At 42.2% G+C, this 19,013-nt stretch overlaps 1 long non-coding RNA gene across 1 annotated transcript in view; it reads left to right on the top strand.

The window, feature by feature from the left end:
• The window catches only part of LOC119266029, a 65,260-nt gene extending 46,921 nt beyond the window's left edge, over positions 1–18,339 (top strand). Inside the window, exons 2-3 of the long non-coding RNA XR_005131815.1 lie at positions 16,331–16,417; positions 18,171–18,339. This is a non-coding gene — a long non-coding RNA (uncharacterized LOC119266029). The remainder of the gene's footprint in view (positions 1–16,330; positions 16,418–18,170) is intronic.
• Positions 18,340–19,013: the final 674 nt, after the last annotated feature.

The following is a 19,013-nucleotide window of genomic DNA, read 5'->3' as shown; positions in this document are numbered from 1 at the left end:
GCAATGTTGTATTCTATCATTAGCGGCTTGTGTTATCATTTCATCATCACAGTTACTCATTGGCTCTGACTAACGGAAAAAAAACAGAAAAAGTGGTTACTTTCTGTAACATCACAACTCCTCTGGCTCCTCTTCCCTTTCTTCTATTGACCAGCTGTGTGTGAATCTGTGAATTTGGGATTAAAGGGGAATTCCACCAGTTTTCCAAGCATTTCCAGTATAATTCGATCGTTAAAATGTAAACAAAGCCATTCAGTGGTTTGATATAAAACGAGACACTGTAGAGGAACGAACAGTCAGAACTGTTCAGAGTGTTTGTCCGAAGTCTCGAAAACAACAAAAGTAAAAAAAAAAAAAAAGTTATTATATGAAGTGATTATGAATACATATGCCTGATAGAGAGGTACGCGGAGGGCATTACTGGGCAAAATTGGAAAACCTTTTATTTTGTTTTGACCCAGTGGTGGTCTTGGACAGTACTTAAAATGGCTATATTTGTGTTGTAGACATCAGGACCCCTGGTTCCCATCACCACCACTGTAAAATTTGAGTTGTTAAGTTTCTCTACATTCGTGGCAAAAAGGGTTCTATAAAGTACCAGAAACAACACAAAGCAAAACTCGATCCAAGAAGTGGTTTTAGAGTTGTCATGGTTCAGCGTATAGAAATGTAGAAAAATCTTGAAAAAAGTGTGACCTCTTATTCTCCAGACTATTATTTATTTATTTGTTTGTTTTTTTAATTTTTTTGTAGAAGCTCCCCTCAAACTAACAGAATGTGTGTTTCATGATCACACCTATCGCTATATGCATACAGGTTACTGCTGAAAGCCAAAAATCTCAGACGCTCTTTGTGTTATTCTATAAAAGTAATGTTTCCAGAGCAGATCACTGAAGAGACGCCGTCTGTTTATAGTTTATAGCCCAGATTTGGGGGAAAACGGGTCGACTTTCAGTAGAAAAACAAAGTTCAGCTTCTTTTATTATAAGGGTTTAAAATGACGTCACCGTCTATTAGACTGGAGAGAAGAGCTACAGCCTCACACGACGCCCAGCTTCTGAATGGAGCTTATGAAATATGAACATTATGAAGAACATGACCAAGTGTGTTTTGGAACCACCGGTGGTCTCAAGGAGAGAAGAGGCTACATGAATGTGATTGCACTGGCCAAATGTATCAGTCTGCTTGTCTAAGCTCCCCTGAAAATGAGCTAACCAGTGGGTATTTAATGGCCATATGGTTATAAATGACATAGGTCTGCTGACCAATAACATTTCTGAGTTTCCTGTCGATTCTGTGCCTGGGCTTTCATTAGTTTGTGTCACTAGGCTGATGCCAATATGATTGTGTGTATTGTGTGCAGGCCAACCTATTATTAAACTATATTGGTCGAAGGCCTCCTGCAGGCTGGGCCACCTAGACACTAAGAAAGTGCCTGGTTGGTAATCTGCCCTGTTCTGTCTTAACTACACTGAAACTCTGCAGCACTTTCAGTGAGCATGATCTGTTCACAAGCTGCCACAGTGCTATCTCTGCTGGAGCCATTTCCGTCTCATTAGCAGGCCTCTCTGGTGGGGGAGGCCGATGTAAATGTACCTTTTTAAGGATCAATAGACTGTAACCATAACCAAACCCACTCCTCCTCTTTCACTTCCCTTATTCTCCTCAGCTATACTACATAACACTGCCCGTTAACATTTACACAGTGAAGTCACGACCTTTCCATTAACCCTTTTAGATCTCGCTAGCATTCATTTAACTTTGTACAAGCACATTTAATGGTTTAAGACGGATGACCGTCCAGTATGTAATAACAAAATGCTTCCTACAGGGAAATGGGAGTGGCTGGTCTGTTAGGACAGCATGGATTACGCCGTTAATGCCACAGCTTGTGGTCGTTTTCTCTAAGGATAAACATTTACACTTCATCAGTATAGATCGGAGCTCCAGCTTGATGGAGTGGGGTCTAGTGATTTTACTGCAGGAGCACACTGGAGTGCTAAAGCTGTGAGAGCACCAGGGCAGAATGGCTTACACATGGGCACGGGGCTGCCTCTCGCTTGGGTCACCTTAAAAGCACATGTTAAACATCAGCGGATGAAAGGGGTCTGTACAGTAGCTCGAGAAAATCCATTTGAAGAGGGTGGTCCCATTTCAAAACACCCAGTTAAAAGACCAAGGATATATTTACACCCCAGGCCCATCATCTTGTCGCTCATCCCATTTCCTATATCCTTCATCCTTGGCTTATTGTGCCACTCTCAAAAGCCTAAATGTAGACCTCGTGGCAGTGTGCCATCCCAGACTTGGTATCATCAGACTGGAGTCTTTTCAGATGGCAGGAGGCGTCTGATTAATCTCCTTTTTGGACGTATGAAGCTTAGTTAACTAAGCCATTTGGCTCATGCAAGATGCCCTGCTGGGGTGAAATGAGTATTGCCAATCAATCATTGTAGAATGACCATTGCTAATGACTGACGACAGCCAGGGCCGTTCTCCAGAGATGGATTGTATTACTGAAACTGCATGTACAAATACTTTTAATGTGCTATATAAACGAGGAGCAGCGTACAAGTGACTTTTATGCAGTTGAGCAAGAAGCTGTTCTGGACTCCGAACTGGATTTATACTTTATTAGTGTGTATTTAACCATGAAGTAAGACATACAGCCTATACGTCACTTTTTGAAAAAGCAGTTTCCTCTGTTAGGGTCACAGGAGAGAACCCACAGGAAACCACTTCAGGACCCTGCCAGAGACATGATGGGTCCACACAGGTGTGACCTTGGCCTGCCCTTAGCTGCAAATCAGAACAAGGAGACAGCACATCTGAGGTAGAGCAGAACAGGGAGACCGAATCTTTGAGTTAGTGTGGAACACAGAAAGGCATTTACGTAAGAGGGCTTTGGGTAATACAGTGCTGGAGACCAGCGAAACGTACACATGATGACCAGAGCGGTTAGTTGTTAGCCATTAGTTATTCTCAGCACTGCACTAACACTGACGTGGTGGTGGTGTGTTAGTGTGTGTTGTGCTGGTACGAGTGGATCAGACACAGCAGTGCTGCTGGAGTTTTTAAACACTGTGTCCACTCACTGTCCACTCTATTAGACACTCCTACCTTGTTAGTCCACCTTGTAGATGTAAAGTCAGAGACGACAGCTCATCTGCTGCTGCACAGTTTGTGTTGGTCATCCTTTAGTCCTTCATCAGTGGTCACAGGACGCTGTTGGCTGGGTATTTTTGGTTGGTGGACTATTCTCAGTCCAGTAGGGACACTGAGGTGTTTAAAAACTCCAGCAGCACTGCTGTGTCTGATCCACTCAGACCAGCACAACACACTAACACACCACCACCACATCAGTGTTACTGCAGTGCTGAGAATGATCTACCACCCAAATAGTACCTGCTCTGTAAGGAGTCTTTGGGGGTCCTGACCACTGAAGAACAGGGTAAAAGAGGGTAACAGAGTATCAGAGAAACAGATGGACTACAGTCTGTAACTGTAGAACTACAAAGTGCAGCTATACAGTAAGTGGAGCTGATAAAGTGGACAATGAGTGGAGAAACAAGGAGGCGGCCAGAATACCTAATTGGTGCATATGGAGCTGACAGTAAATAACTGAACTCAACTGTGTAGATTTTCAGCTTGAACTTGGGGATATTTACATCCAAATCTGCTGAACTGTGTAGGAATTATAACCATTTACATTCATAGCCTCCAATTTTAAGTGGCTAATTCAATGGACAAATGGCTGCTAAGCTGTTTGTCACGATTGGCTCCTCCCACTCGTCCATGTGCTTTTTGTTTTGGTCTTGCATGTGCGTCTGTTTACACGTCCATGTACTTCTTTGCTTGGTTTCCTCCCAGTCTGGCCCCCTTGTTTTCTCGACTCTGCCCCTGATTTGTTCCACCTGTGTCAATCGTTGACCCTGTTGTATTTAAGCCCTGTGTTTTCTCCTGTGTGTTCACTGGTCTTTGTTGGGTGAATGTATTGGATGTGTTGTTTGATAAGTACTGTTTGAATTGGTTTGCTTGGTGTTTCTTCCGGCCTCCGTTGTTTGTATCTTTGATTGTGCTGTCTGGTGTTTGCTGTTGGACTGTCATGACCACGGCCCTGGATTTGCCCTCAATAAAAGTCGCTTATCTCAGCGTATGCGTCCGCCTCCTCGCTCCACGTTACACCGTTCCATTAGTAGGTGTGTGTTATTCCCTCATCATTTAATTTAAGCAGATATGTAAGCGGAGAAAAGGTCTAGAGTTCAAACCTGGCATTTGCATTTGGAATCTGTTGCTCTTAATATTAAGTCCAAAGTGCTGTCACTGCTAGCAAAGCAAGCCATCATTAGGATGAAAAAATCAAAATCAAAACAAACCCATCAGAAGTATAGCTAAAGTATTAGGTGTGGCCAAAACAACTATTTAGTACAATTGTAAAAAGAAAAAAAAAGTGGAGGAAGAAAAAAAAACCCTTTGTAACAGCTGGCCATATCGTGAGCATCCTCTAGAAAACAGGTATATCCTTGTCAATGATAACAATCAAGAGATGAAGGAAATGCTGGGGGTTTACCACAAGATGTAAATGATTGCTTAGCCTCAAAAACAAGCAGACCTGATTACAGTTTGCCAAAAACATCTAAAAAAGCCTGGATAGTTCTGTAACAATATCTTGCAGACAGATGCTCTACATTGTACTTTGCACTACATTGTATTACTTGTACTACCAATCTACTCTGAGCCAAGGCAACAGAATGTCGTTCTTATGCACACTGTACAGTGTTAATTTGAATGACAATAAAGTCTGTCTAAGTCCAAGTCTATGAGACAAAGATTATGGACGAGCGACTTCTCATTTTCCGAAGCATACCACCATATCTGTCAAGCCTGTCGGAGGTAGTGTCATGGCATGGGCATTTATGGCTGCCAGTGGAACCAGTTTCCTTGTATTTATTGGTGGTGTGACTGATAACAAAAGCAGCAGGTTGTATTCTGAGGTGTACAGGGCTATATTATCTGCTCAGGTTCAGCCAAATACTTCGAAACTAATTGGACGGCGCTTTACAGCACAGATAGACGTTGACCTGATTCATACTGTGAAAGCAATGCAAAGCAAAGACTTTTCAAAAAGGCAACAAAATGGAATGGAATGTTCTGCAATGGCCAAGTCAATCACCTGACCACGATCCAATGAGCATGCGTTTCACCTAATGAAAGCAAACTGAAAGAATAAGCCGGAGCTGAAGACAGCTGGAGTAAAGGCCTGGTAGAGCATCATCAGGGAAGTAGCATTTACTGACGTCCAGGGGTTTGAGACCTTTTGCAAGGATTTGCAATTGAGTATTAAAAATGATCAACTTATGATTACGTTAGTTTGTCCAATTAACTTAGAGCCCCTAAAAAAGAATGAAAGGAAAGGAAGTTCTGTTCAGCTTTTTGGAGACCAGAAGTTGATCTAATTGGACGGCTTCATAGCCTCATTCACTAGCTTCTCTCCATATATCATGCCCGATGGTTCAGGCACATTAGTGGTTATGTGTTTAAGGTTCATTTTTGACTTCTTTTCTTATGCCAGTCATCAACTGAAAGCAGTCAGTAGCAACCTACACACATGCACAAGGACATATAATAATGTGATGCAGGCTGATATGTTTAAAATGGCATAAAATTAGTTTGGTGGACATTTTAATACAAATAATTAAGCCTTAATGGTACTATTAATTAATGTAAGATTCATTTTCTTAATCATAATAATGAACAAGCACATTTTAGCGGTTTGGCTACTTACTCTCCCTGTTAACAGTTGCATATTTCCCCAGCCCAGTATCAAATGATCCCCAGCCCAGTGGCTAGAAATCTCTGCCATAAAAGAAGAGACGCATTCTACACCGATGATGGCGCTTCGACACAGCTCAAAATAAGATGCCAGACGGCTTAAAGCTTTGATTAGTCATTCAATCGAATATTAGCTGATAGAAATAACTGTTAGTTGGAGTCTTACAGTGGTAAGTACAGTCACATGTGTGCTAATATTTGGTCCTGTAAAACACAGTCTGTTGAGTTTATGGAAAACGAATGCTCTGACTTATTAAAGCCGAAAAAATAGGCTTGCTTCATTTAGCCATGTGTGTTACGCTTGGTATGTCTGCAAGTTACACAAGCAGATTAAGGAGAGGCAAGTCAAATGAGTTTAGGCAAGCGTTTTCCATCAGGCGTTCGGGTAAGCACAACTCGGGGTTTTGAAGTGGTTTTGGGAGGCGTTCTGGTCCATCAGGCCAGCGTTTGTCATTCCACAGAGCTCCTAGAAACTCTCAGTTCTCCATGTTCAATTAAAGCCCACAGCGTCTGCTGCTGCCAGGATTGCTCATGGCTGGAGTTGCCCAAAATTCTCTCCTTTTCCCTTCTTAATCATCGCTGGCCCGGCCAAATATTAATGTCACTAGGCGATCCTGGTTCAGTGTTTGTTTAGCGAGTGAGTGATGTTGGTGCAGTGAAGTCATGATTAGAGGAGCTGTGTCGTTTTCATCTCACACCTTTGAGCTCAAAGAAAGAGGAAAGATTTGGCTGCTGTTGGAAAGTTTGGCACAGAGCATGTGTGGTTGAGTGTAGGTGGAGAGAGAGAGAGAGTGACAGAGAGAGAGAGAGAGAGAGAGAGAGAGAGAGAGAGAGAGAGAGTTAAGGTGACCTGACAAGCGTGGAGAAAGAGCTCTTCTCAGAACCAAATAACACACATACATGCACATCCCACTGATTCTCTGCACTTCACAGCAATGCAGAAGCACCATAGATAAGATAACATGGCTAATATATATACTTCTAAACCACTCCATGTTCTGCTAAACTAATAGGCTTATTGTAATAACCCCTTCAGGCTCCAAGGATGAGAAAAAAGGAGAATAATCAGGGTTTTTTTTGTGTTGACTTAAAAAACTGAGGTCCCCATAATCATAAAACTATATTCTTTGCTAGATTTGTCTAAATCTAGTTTCAGAGCCCAGTAGGTTTCAGAGACCGGTGGGTTGCATGTTCAAATCCCTGGTAGAAAAGCCAGAACAAACCAGCATGGTCACTAGCAAAACCAGCTGTTGTTGGAAGAAAACCTTGTATCTTCATTTTTGTTTAGTTTTTGGCATAATCTGAAAATGCCTGTTGTCCTTTACATTGCGGGTAAATTTCATGATGAAATGAAAGAAATGATCCAAAATGACTTGGAAAAAATTCTGGTTTTTCCAAGTCATGCTACGTTTTGTTTATGTTGGTCACCTGTGTATCATCGCCGTCCAGCGAAAAATAAGTTTCTCCAAAATAGTAACTTTACAGGAGAGGGCAAAAACTTTCTTTACTTCCAATGTAAGTTAATGGAAAATGTTTTTAATCTAAGCAATTTTGGAGCATTTCTATTGGTCCAATCATCATGAAATTTTCACACTGTGTAAAGCACGGCTGCTGAGCTCAAGTGATGCAGAAAAGTAAAGATCACAAAAAATGGAGATACCTGGTTTTCATTGGTCAGCGACGAAATGTTATGTTTCTGGATGCTGGTGTGCCGGTCAACCAGACCAGAACAGCATTGGACCAGCATAAACCAGTTTAGACTGGCATGAAATTAATGCTGGTCTGTGCTGTTCTTCCAGCAGGGATCCCAGGAATAACTGCATGTTTCTGGTTTTGCCCTCAGGCAAGGCACTTAACCGCCCAGTGCCCCAGGTGGTGCTGATCTGGCAGCTCTGTGCTGCTCTCAGACTGGGCATAGTTGGGCAGCAAGATGAAAAGACAAGTTTCCCTAGTAACATCAATAAAACTATTACATTATATTTCTAATTTAGTTGCCTCAACTTTGACTTTGTCTTTGTCCAAACCTTTCCAAGCCACAGCCCGTCCCTTCTGTCTGACCCCCTTCCTTTCAGCCGGGTGGAACAATGCATCATTCATTCACACCAGCCCTGGTCTGGCCTGCACTGAACCATTCCGCTAGCCTTCACTGAAAAGTCTGAAAATAGCTTGCATTGCTATGTGATTTAGATGTAAGTAGGCGGTTCTTGGAGAGCTCTTTTCCTGTGGCTCCAACATCACAGCTCCAAATGCCTAGAAACTGGCCTGCACCTGCCGCTCTGTGGGAAAGGGCAAGCCTGGCATCTGTTTCTGCGAAGGTCATGTTTGGACACGGTCACTCATCCATGTTCACCTAGTGTAGCCTACAGAAGAGTGGCTAAAGCTACAGCAGCACAGGCAATGGACACCCCTCACAACATTTAGAAAAGAGTAGTACGGTTGCACAACTGTCCCCTCACCCAAAATCAAGTCAATCAATCAAGGCAAAAGTTGGTGACGGAAGTTGCTAATATACGGAATTCTAAGGTTTCTAACAAGCAGGGTGCGAAATACTCGGAGTCCAGTGGGGGTCTGGGAATTATTCTTATGGACCCCCTGAATGTCTCAAAACCGAGATTCTTGGGGGGGGGGGGGGTCCCTGAAAGTAAACTTATTATGAAGTTTATGGACTGTTAAATACAAATTCAGGGAAGGGTCATTGTTTAGCCGCTGACCATCTGTCTTTGGTGTTCTTAACTAACTAGAGATGCCTCAGGGTGGCACTTCAGCAAATTGCTTCACCCAGTTGGTCCTTCATAGCTTAGCAACTGTAACTATACCCATTACCCCTCTGAAAAGCACACCATAGCATATTTGTAAATCTGACAACTTTGCCTGATTTCCTAATAAATTGGTGGAGAGGCTGAATTGTTGCTTATTTTGAAGAAAAAATTGATTTAAGATCTCAATTAATGCATGGAAGACTGCGTTACCAAACTAGAAACGAGCATTTCCAAAAGAAGAATTGTTAAACCAAACATTTTGTTGCCATCAAAGTTAGCATCAGTGATGCTATGTCGAGTGCGTTAGCAGTCAGTTAACCCTGGAGTAGCCAGCCAACATGCAACCCTATAAATGCCAGGGAGTATTTCACACACTGCTAGCAAGTAGTGCACAATGGTGCCAACAGAAGTCAGGCTTTAGGATGGCGACTGTATTTGCTATGTAACATTCTTTTATCTTCTTTTACAGCATGTCGGATATCACATAAGCAAATCTGTATGAGATCGCAACTCAACGCAGTTTGAGCCAAGAGTATTATGATTTAGACATGCAGTTTGTTGCGTTATAAGCTTCCTTCATTCATTAGCTACATTAGGCCTTTTAGCTTATGTGCAAAACTAAAGGAGCAGCTTTCGGACACTAAACATCTGCTACATAATTTGAGTAAAGCCCATTTTACACTAGACTAGGTATGTTCACAGGCACTCGAGTAATAGTTTAACCAATTCAGGTGCCAGTATTCAAAAATTACAATTACTATTCAAACATTTCATCACAGCAAGATGGAGACAACATACAGACCAACTCAGAGATATGCCAATCCATCCATTTTCTAAGCCACTTCTCCCTCATGGTCGTGGGGAGGGTGCTGGAGCCTATCCCAGCGGTCATTGGGTGGAAGGCAGGGTGCACCCTGGAGAGGTCGCCAGTCCATCGCAGGGCAGCCAGACAGACACAGACAGTCACTCACACCTAGGGGCAATTTAGCATGTCCAATTGCCCTGACTGCATGTCTTTGGACTGTGGGAGGAAACTGGAGAACCCGGAGGAAACCCACACAAGACACGGGGAGAACATGCAAACTCCACACAGAGAGGACCCCAGTCACCCGGCCGGGGAACCAAACCCTGGCCCTCCTAGCTGTGAGGCGACAGCGCTACCCACCGTGCCGCCGTGATATGCCAATGTTATGACTTAACATGACTGCAAAACAGTTTTGCTTCTATTTGTGAGAAGATATTGCTGTAGTTTGCTGCTCTGAAACATGAGCGTGATGCCAATGATGCATTAGTTAGAGGCAGTCTCTGCTGTGTTACTAATCTGACACGAAAGCCTAACGATTTCCCCTTAACTTGATGCCCCTCAGACAGTTCAGTCCTACGTTATTTGTTGTAGATTCTCACAGTGGCTATGAATGTGATGTGGCACTGCAGCGGCAATGCAAACTTTAAGCATAAAAATATGCTTAGTGCCTATTTTTGACTCTTGTCACATGTGAAATGCTATCTTTTTCCAGATAGACACTTTACAAGGTTCTATAGTCCTGCTAGGGGGTCTATCGTCAAAACAGTAGACAGCTATATTTTGAGTTTTAGCAGCATTGTACGACGACGTTTTAGGACCACTGATAATAAAAATAAAAAGTCATACTATTTTGAGAATAAAGTCATAATATAGTCATAATATTTGGAGGATAAAGTGTTCTAACTGTAGGGGGGCTGCCATAGCGCGTTGGGGTCTCGGTTGCTGTACTGGCGCTGGAGTCCCACTCACTTCTGTCTCTTTACGGATCATTTTGATTATCTTTCTCGTTGTCTGTGAAACTTCATGCCCTCTTTGAATGGGGGGAGACGTAGCCCCGACAGCCGTGTAGACAACCCTGCCTGTGATTCTCCGTCAACAAAACCGACAGACAGTTTTCTCCAAGCCCGTCTGGCTCTTTATTCTAAATAAACACCGTTTCCTGCTCAGCTGTTTCTTACACTAATATCAGGTTGGTGCTGATGCGCCAGGAGAGGCAGGGAGACAGTATTTTTTAATGGATGAAATCGACATGAAAGTATTGCAAACTTTCCCGGTATTAATGTCATGTTAATGTCGTAATTCTACGAAACATTACAACTTTTTTTCTTGCAATATTATAACTTTATTCTCAAAGTCTACTATTTTTATTTTTATTAACAGCATTGCACTCATACAAGCTTTGAGAAGTTTTTGTTGGAGTGACAAGGACAGAAACCAAGGAATCAGCCAATCAAGACTATTAAACCAGGTGGTGGCCAATAGTCAGCCTCAAATATTGTCCACATAAAAATCTTAAACCAAATTTAAGACAACTGCACGTTATATTAGCTTATAAATTACTGGGAGAGCATGGAGGCTTGCTGCATCACATCTGGTGTAAACAGGGAACATTACATACAGTCATGTCCATAAACATTTAGGCATCAACAAAATTATTGCTATTTTAGCTGTCGACCACAGCGTACTGGGGCTGAAAGTAATGAGCTCAAACATGAGCTGAACATGAGCTCAAAGTGCAGACATCAGCTTTAATGTAAAAGAGCAAATCCAGTGAAGGCTGAATAAACTTCAACCATTGTTCATTCCTATCCCTTCATTATAAAAGGCTCAAAAGTAATCGGGCACTTGGCTGCTCAGCTGTTCCGCAGCTTGGTGTGTTATTCCCTTATTATTTCCCTTACAAGTGAGCAGACAGAAGTTCTGAAGTTGATTTCAAGTGTGGGATTCACCTTTGAATTTGGATTTGCATTCACTCTGTCAACGTCTAAATATTTATGGACCTGATTATGCAGTTCAATTTCTCGCAAACCGTCTCTGTAATGCAGTCATACAGCACTAAATCAGGTGGTTCCAGTGACTCATTCAACCCCAGCGGTTTCTTAGGCAGATAAATGAAGAAAAAACTATCCATATTGGTTGCAACGTTTTCTAAGAAAGCACAGTCTCGGTGAGCCCTGGCCTTCTGAACCCTTTTCAATGCCATCATACACATGACTCCTCCGGTTCGGCTGCCCAAATGCGTTCAGTTCGAGTTCCAGCCCGTGTCACTTTGAAGAAAAACGACCTTCCTAAACTGATTGAGAACACACAATCAGTGGTGTGTTCATGTTTCTCTGTTCAAAGAAAAAGAGCGGAACAGGAACCTTTGAAAGTTTAATAACCTCTAGTTCCTCTCTCGTCCTGTACACAGCTTTTCTAAATCAACTCCTCGCCATAAAGGATGGCTTACGTTTGTAATGCTGATGTGGGACTTTAATGCCGAGATGCCCGGACTGGCTTTAATTCAAAGCTTGTTTTGAGGGGCTCCTTGGTTGAGGAACCTCTCCGTAATGAAAGCCAGGACCACCCTTTCAGTTTCACTCACTGATTTGCCTTTGTATTCAAACCCAGATCTGAGATGTCGCTTTTCCCCCAAAAATATGGAATCACTAACTAGATTGAATTGATTCCATGCTGTGTATCTAGTAATAGTTCATTATGTGATAAGAGGCTAAGTCAACTACATTTTCTTGTTTTTCAGTCATCTCAGAGTCAGGCTTTACTGATTACTGATTTACTGACCCAGTGTGTGTGCATGTGTGTGCGTTCATGCTAGAAAGCTAGCTGGGTGTCTGCTACATATACATACCTACAGAATTCATGCCTGACCTGTTAAAGTCCCGATCAGCCATCGCTGCTCCAGGCAAGTCAGTGTTTGGTATGTCAAGAACAGAAACCATGTGCACTCCAGAACATTCACCGTGTGCACTTAGCGCTACTCTCAATGTCATGAATATAGTTCTTATGGTCAAAAGCTGGCGCATTTATCTCAAACTGCTATACGACAAACTTTGCACATGGCTATGTGCATAGTGTACATCCAGACTTGCATAAAAGTTGGTGCTAGCTGTGTAGCGAAATGGCTAAATATGCTTTCTTTAGGCTGGAGTTGAAAACTATATTGTTGAAAGAATTTAGCTGACATGGACTGAGGCCAGGCGGTGCTGTGTGTAGCGCTGTTGCCTCACAGCAAGAAGGGCCTGGGTTCAGTTCCCTGGCCGGGCGACCACGGTCCTTTCTGTGTGGAGTTTGCATGTTCTCCTCGTGTCTGTGCGGGTTTCCTCCAGGTTCTCCGGTTTGCTCCAAAGACATGCTGTCAGGCCAACTGAACGTGCTACATTGCCCCTAGATGTGATTGTGTATGTCTGTCTGCCCTGCGATGGACTGGTGACCTGTCCAGGGTGTATCCTGTGACCGCTGGGATAGGCTCTGGCACCCCCCTACAACCCTGGGGGAAAAGTTGCTTAGAAAGTGTGTGTGTGTGTGAACTGAGGCCACTTGATTGGCTTCTTTAAGTGCTGTTAACTTGACATGCTGCCTTCAGAAGAGAGGAGAAATCTTTCAGCCACTGTAGGTTAAATCAGTACTTGAGCCAATGCTAAAGCTAAAAGTTCTTCTACATGAGGTAAATGATTTTCTGCTCAGTGACTGATGATGAAACATGTTGGCCTGTTGAGGTAATATTGAGAACAGAGCAATATCTTTTCTAAATGTAGCTCTACCCGTTAGCCTAGCTTCACACAAAGCATCACCGTCTCTCTAAAATAGCAGCTTTACAGGTGAAGGCAAAAACACTCTCACCTTTCACTGTAAGTTAATGTGATTTTGGAGCATTTCTATTGGTCCATTCATCATGAAATTTTCACAGAGCTGGTGTGTTGAAATGATGTAGAAAAATGGTTTTCTTTGGACAGCAATGGTACATACTTCATACATCTCTGGTACAAACTATTCATGCTGTTTCGATCCGATTTTATCAGGAATTTCAAATATTTTTTTGAGACATTCATTCAGCTTTTATGTTGGGATTAATAGGTCTCTCCTGAATTAAACAGACAGGAGCCTGGTCTCATATGACTGGAAATAACTGCCCGCAAGGGTTACCCAAGGTTCTACGCTAAATGTGAATAACTTTAGTCCCACAGAATAAATGTTTGTACAATGTCGACTTTTTCTTGATGACTTTACAAGAATAACGGCAGTAGGTGATGCTGTCAGAAGCTGGGTCAACTTTCCACAAGCAGAACTGTAAACATTAAAAACTGGTGGTGAAAAATGTTGATACAGCACAAATGGGCAGTCATAGGGTGGAGGTTGGGAAGCAGCCTTGTAACTGGAAGGTCGCCGGCTTGATCCCCTGAGTCAACAGTGCATGAATGAGGGTTTCTTGAGCAAGACACCTAACCCCCAACCGCTCCCCTGGCGCTGTGGATAGGGCTGCCCACTGCTCCAGGCAAGTGTGCTGACTGCCCCTTGTGTGTGTGTGGTCACTAGTGTGTATGTGGTGTTTCACTACACTGTTGCTGAGGTGAAATTTCCCTGTTATGGGGCTAATAAGGGTCTCTTATCTTATATGTTTATTCTTCTTTAATTATGTCTCAGCATTTAGCCTTCCAATCTGCAGGGCAGTGAATATGTGTACCAGATAAAATGACCAGTGAGTGAAGGTACAAGGCCGGTGTCCTGTATTGAGTCTCAATCAAAAAGCACTCAGAATTGAAACACTCCCTAGAACTTCCGTATGAATCCATGGGGTTAAACGACTGCAGGCTAAATTGGTGGATATATGTAAACGAGTTGGTTCTAGTGACATCACAGAAACAATGAGTTCAAGCCTAGCAGTTTTTGCAGCAGAGTTTCTGTTTATGGATATGGGCTGAGTGAATGATTTCAGCCTAGCTGAACACAACGTCTCTGGCTGTACCGCTACACAGGCGATCATTAACATTTGATGCAAGATTAGTCATACGTGCATTGGAAACTTCTGCGCTTGCTGTGCTTAGTTTGAACTTAATGCGTCAACTATTTTCATTACACAGGGAGCTGTTTCAGCAGTTTCTAACTGTGGCCTTCATCTGCCAGTGTCATGGAGAGTCTGACCTGCCAGAGTGATTTCCACTTTTTGGTCTTCCTCTGTACTTTGTACTCATGAGTAGCTCCACTCCATAATTTGTTGGTTTGTAGCTGTTATAAATTCACTCAGCTCTCATCGTTTTGAAACGGCATGACTTTAATTCCACCCTGTCTCGGTTTCCATTTCCTAAATAATCATTAACATTAAAACTAAACAGTTGCTGCATCCAGACTGAACCAGTCAACAAAACCACAATCTTCACCCTTTTACTCAGCTTTAAATTCCAGTTGATCCAGTTTGCATGTCCCTGCAAAGCTAAGCCTGAAATTCTCAGTCTCACCTGGATCCAGTTTGTTACGTCCCATACAGAAAAGAAAAGCATGTAAAGCATCGCAGCTGTCGGATCACCAAAATAGGAACTTTACAGAAGAAGGATACTTTAATGTAAGTCAATGGAACCAGACTTTATGCCCAAATAATTTTGGGTGGTATGTTAAATCAAGCGCGTAGCCTGGCAGTGTCGACAGGCAATAGAGGCAGTAGAATTCGTCGTACTAAAGGGCTCAGTGACTTTAAACAGAGTACTGTGATAGGATGCCACCTTTGCCACAGTCAGTTTGTGTAATTCCTTCCCCTGTCAGCTGCTCCCCTGTAATCCAGGACCAACAACAGCTCTTCCATGAAAACGTCCCCTATCCTCTGTTGCATCACTCACTACACTACAGCATTCCACGCTGCCTCTGGAAGCAACATCAACCCAAGAACTCTGAGCTTCATCAAATGGGTTTCCAATACTGCACACAAGCCTAAGATCACTATGCGCAGTGCTAAGTGTAGGCTGGAGTGGTGTAAAGCTCATCACTACTAGACTCTCTGCCAGGAGAATGCTACCTACCAGAATTCATCCAACAGTAAAGTTTGGTGCAGGGGGGATAATTGTCTAGGGCTGTTTTACAGGGTTTGGTTTAGCCTAGGTCAATGTTTACACCAGGGGTCTTTAGTTAGAACTCAGTAAGGTCCAGTTAAAGAAAATGTCTTCAAGCGAAGGTCCAGAACATCATGTTTAACTTGAATCGTGATTCAGTGCCGTATACTGTAAACTGAAGTAGCATTGTAGTTATATCAATATCAATGTAGTCAACAACTGAATGTCAAATCAAATAAAGTACAATTCAGTCATATTTCAACATTTGCTTCTCACCTCATCCCTGCCCTGTGTGTGCAACACTCATTGGAGTCTCAGTGCTGATTGTAAAGCACAGATCTGATTGGCTGAGTAGCGTCACATGTGACATTTACAACGCATGCGATTGGACCACCCCATCGAAAGGAAAGAATTCTCTACAGTTTATCAGTTTTATGTCCAGGTCTGCATAGGACAGTGTCTGGGTCTAGACAATTGCTTCCAACTATATGAGAACAGTTTGCATAAGACCCTTTCCTGTGCACAAAGCCAGGTCCATAAAGACGCGGTTTAACAAGTTATTGTAAACATTTTTCACTGGAATACTTTTCAAATGTTTTCTGATGTCAACGAACGAACCTCATTTCATCTCTTATTACCTCTAAAGGTGGAAGGAGCTGAAAGTCTTGCCAAATTCTTGAATGCTCTGTAACTGTAAGTTGGTAGGTTAGCTGATACTGCGTGTTCCTGTGGTAATATAAAGGCACGGTTAGTCAAGCCAGTGTGAATCAACCTTTTGCCTTCTCATCTTTAAAAGCTGGAAAGTTATCTTTACAAATTACATGGCATGTAAGCGTGTGATGCATATATATATTACCGGAAGGAAAGATGATCTTATGTGTTGTTTTCTTTTTCAGGTGGGTGAATCAGATGAGCCACATGCAGATGTGTCTGTTGCACCCCCTCTGCGGTTAGAGGTTCTTCTGAAACTGCCGCATTATCAGGTTACATTAACAATTTAATTACATTAGAAAGCATTTCGTTTACTTAAAATAATTGCTTTTGCGTTGTGATAACAAGAAGAAAGAGACCGAGGACATTAAGTTGTCAAACACTTTTAAAGCGTCTATAAGAAGCAACACCTGAGTGATGTAACAGTAAATTCATGTTCATTAAGTTTTATTACTAAAACAGACGCAAGCTTAAATATCAGTTTGCTAGACCCACTTTAAGCCTGACTGTAGCCTAAAAAGACATTTCAGTGGTGATTCAATACTGGCACAGCTGCTTAGTCTAAGACTTGCCTTAATCTGAGCCTGGGAAAGGTAAGGAAGTCCACAGAGGCCATGAACTGTAATTTTCTGGATCACTTGCTAGAATTTTCTGGATTGTTACCTTAAGATAATAAGATAAGTAACTCATTATTTCAAGATAACAATGTTGTTCTCTTGAGATAACAAGATAAGTAACTTGTTATTTCAAGATAACACTGTTGCTAACTTGAGATAACAAGATATATAACTCATTATATCAAGATAACTTTTTTATCTTGTGATAACAAGATAAATAACTTGTCATTTAAAGATAATGTTAACTTGAGATAACAAAATATATAACTCATTATCTCAAGATAACAACTTTGCTATCTTGAGATCATAAGATAGACTTGTTATCTCAAGATAATGTTTTGTGAACTAGAGGTAACGTGTTAAGTAACGTGTTATTTCACAATAACAATTTTGTTATCTTGGGATAACAAGGTAATTAACTTGTTATCTCAAAATAACAATCCAAAAAAATGATAACTGCCTCATGACATCTCTGGACTATGCAGCCCTGCTGGTGACATCCTGTATGAATAAAAAATAATGTGGCCACAACTTAGTAAGGTGTGGGAATGAGATAAGTAAGTCATGGCCACGACTTAGTAAGACGTGGGAACGACTTACTAAAGCGTGGGAACACTGACCATGACTTTGTAAGGCAGGATCCCATTCCCACACCTTACTAAGTCGTGACCATGACTTAATTATCTCATTCCTACGCATTCTTTTTATTTATATGGCGTGTCACCAGCAGGGCTCTGTACTGGACCTCTGTAGGAACTGTGATGGGCAGTTGTGCGCAAAATCTGGGCATCAAATTACATATTTTGTTGATTTTCCAAGTTTAAAAGGCACACGTCCTCTGAGAGAGCACGCTTCTGCACATTCAGAATCAGAATCAAGCTTTATTGGCCAGGTGTGCTTCGATTACAGGAGCTCACAGAGCACAATATCAGACAGACATTCATGTAGAGAATAAGATAAAATAAAATAAAACATGCATTCCTACCATCACTCACTCAGACACACACACACACACAAACGCACACACACACACACACACACACACACACACAGCCATACCTATAAACCAAAGTATGAGTATGTGCAAAAATATGAGTCTAAAGTGAAAGTGCTGAGTGCAGCAGCAGTTACAGGTGAATAGTGGCAGAGAAAGGGATCAATGAGGTGACAGTCAGATAAGTGGGGTAATAAAGCAGGTAAGTAAGTAAGTAAGTAAGTAAGTGAAATGCAGTGAGTTCACCGCTAGGTAGGCCTATTATCCATCACTGGTGCCAGATCAAAACAGGGAGCCGAATATTACCAGTTTCAGAGTAGGAGGCAGGATTTGTCTGAATACGGGTGGGAAAAAACGACACACAGAGTGTTGTGTTTTCTGAAGGCTGGAAGTAAAGCCCTGCTTCCTTTTAAGGTGGAATAAGCGTGCAGCAGGCCCTGCTCCTCCTCCTCCTCCTCCTCCTCTTTACAGACGTCGTTTCCTGAGTATTCGCATTCCTCTGGCTCAGCGCAGCGGGAAAGAACAGGAGCCTGGTGATGTAAGAGGCTGCAGCCTACACATCCTCACAACGTCAGACTCGGGTCCATTTCCTCTCTAACGGGAGAAGGGTTGGTACGTGGTTTCTGCAGCCAAAGCAGCAGGAATTTTTTTTCCCACATGGAGCTGGGAGTCAAGCTGATAGCAGCTTTGAGGAATCGAGCACTGCAAGAACTTGTCAGTCTAAACGTCCACACTTCCAGGAACACCTTAATGAGTTGGATTTCACATTAAAAGGATATTTCACTGTATATTACACCAAAACCAGCACATATTAAAAGGGATTTTTTCAGAATGTCTATATAATTATATAGCTAAGATGTAAACAAAGTCACTCCGAGAGGTTTGGTGTGAAATCCTCTGTTCTGAAGAAACTCGCTGAGTCTGAATTCACAGTGGTGGTGATAGAAACCAGACGTCTGACGGGTTTAACACCTTCAAAAGCTACATCACAGAAAGTTATTATATGAAATGGTTGCAAATATGCTGCCTGATGCCGGTGACTTTGTTATATGATAGTTTTGAGATATAATTTTGGCCTGAAACACACAGGGCACAAGCAAAACAGACCCTAAAGAAATCATATTTTTACTGATTTACAGTGATTTTACCATTATTAACATTACATATATAAACACTGCAACCCCGGGTTCCTATCACCGCCACTGTAAACGAATGTGAGTCAGTAGGTTTCTGTACAATCCGCGATGACTGTTTACA

This window comes from Pygocentrus nattereri, chromosome 18 (assembly GCF_015220715.1).
Source record: "Pygocentrus nattereri isolate fPygNat1 chromosome 18, fPygNat1.pri, whole genome shotgun sequence".
Taxonomy (NCBI): Eukaryota; Metazoa; Chordata; class Actinopteri; order Characiformes; family Serrasalmidae; genus Pygocentrus; species Pygocentrus nattereri.
Note: the sequence above shows the minus strand (reverse complement) of the source record. Positions and strands in the feature narration are given on the sequence as shown.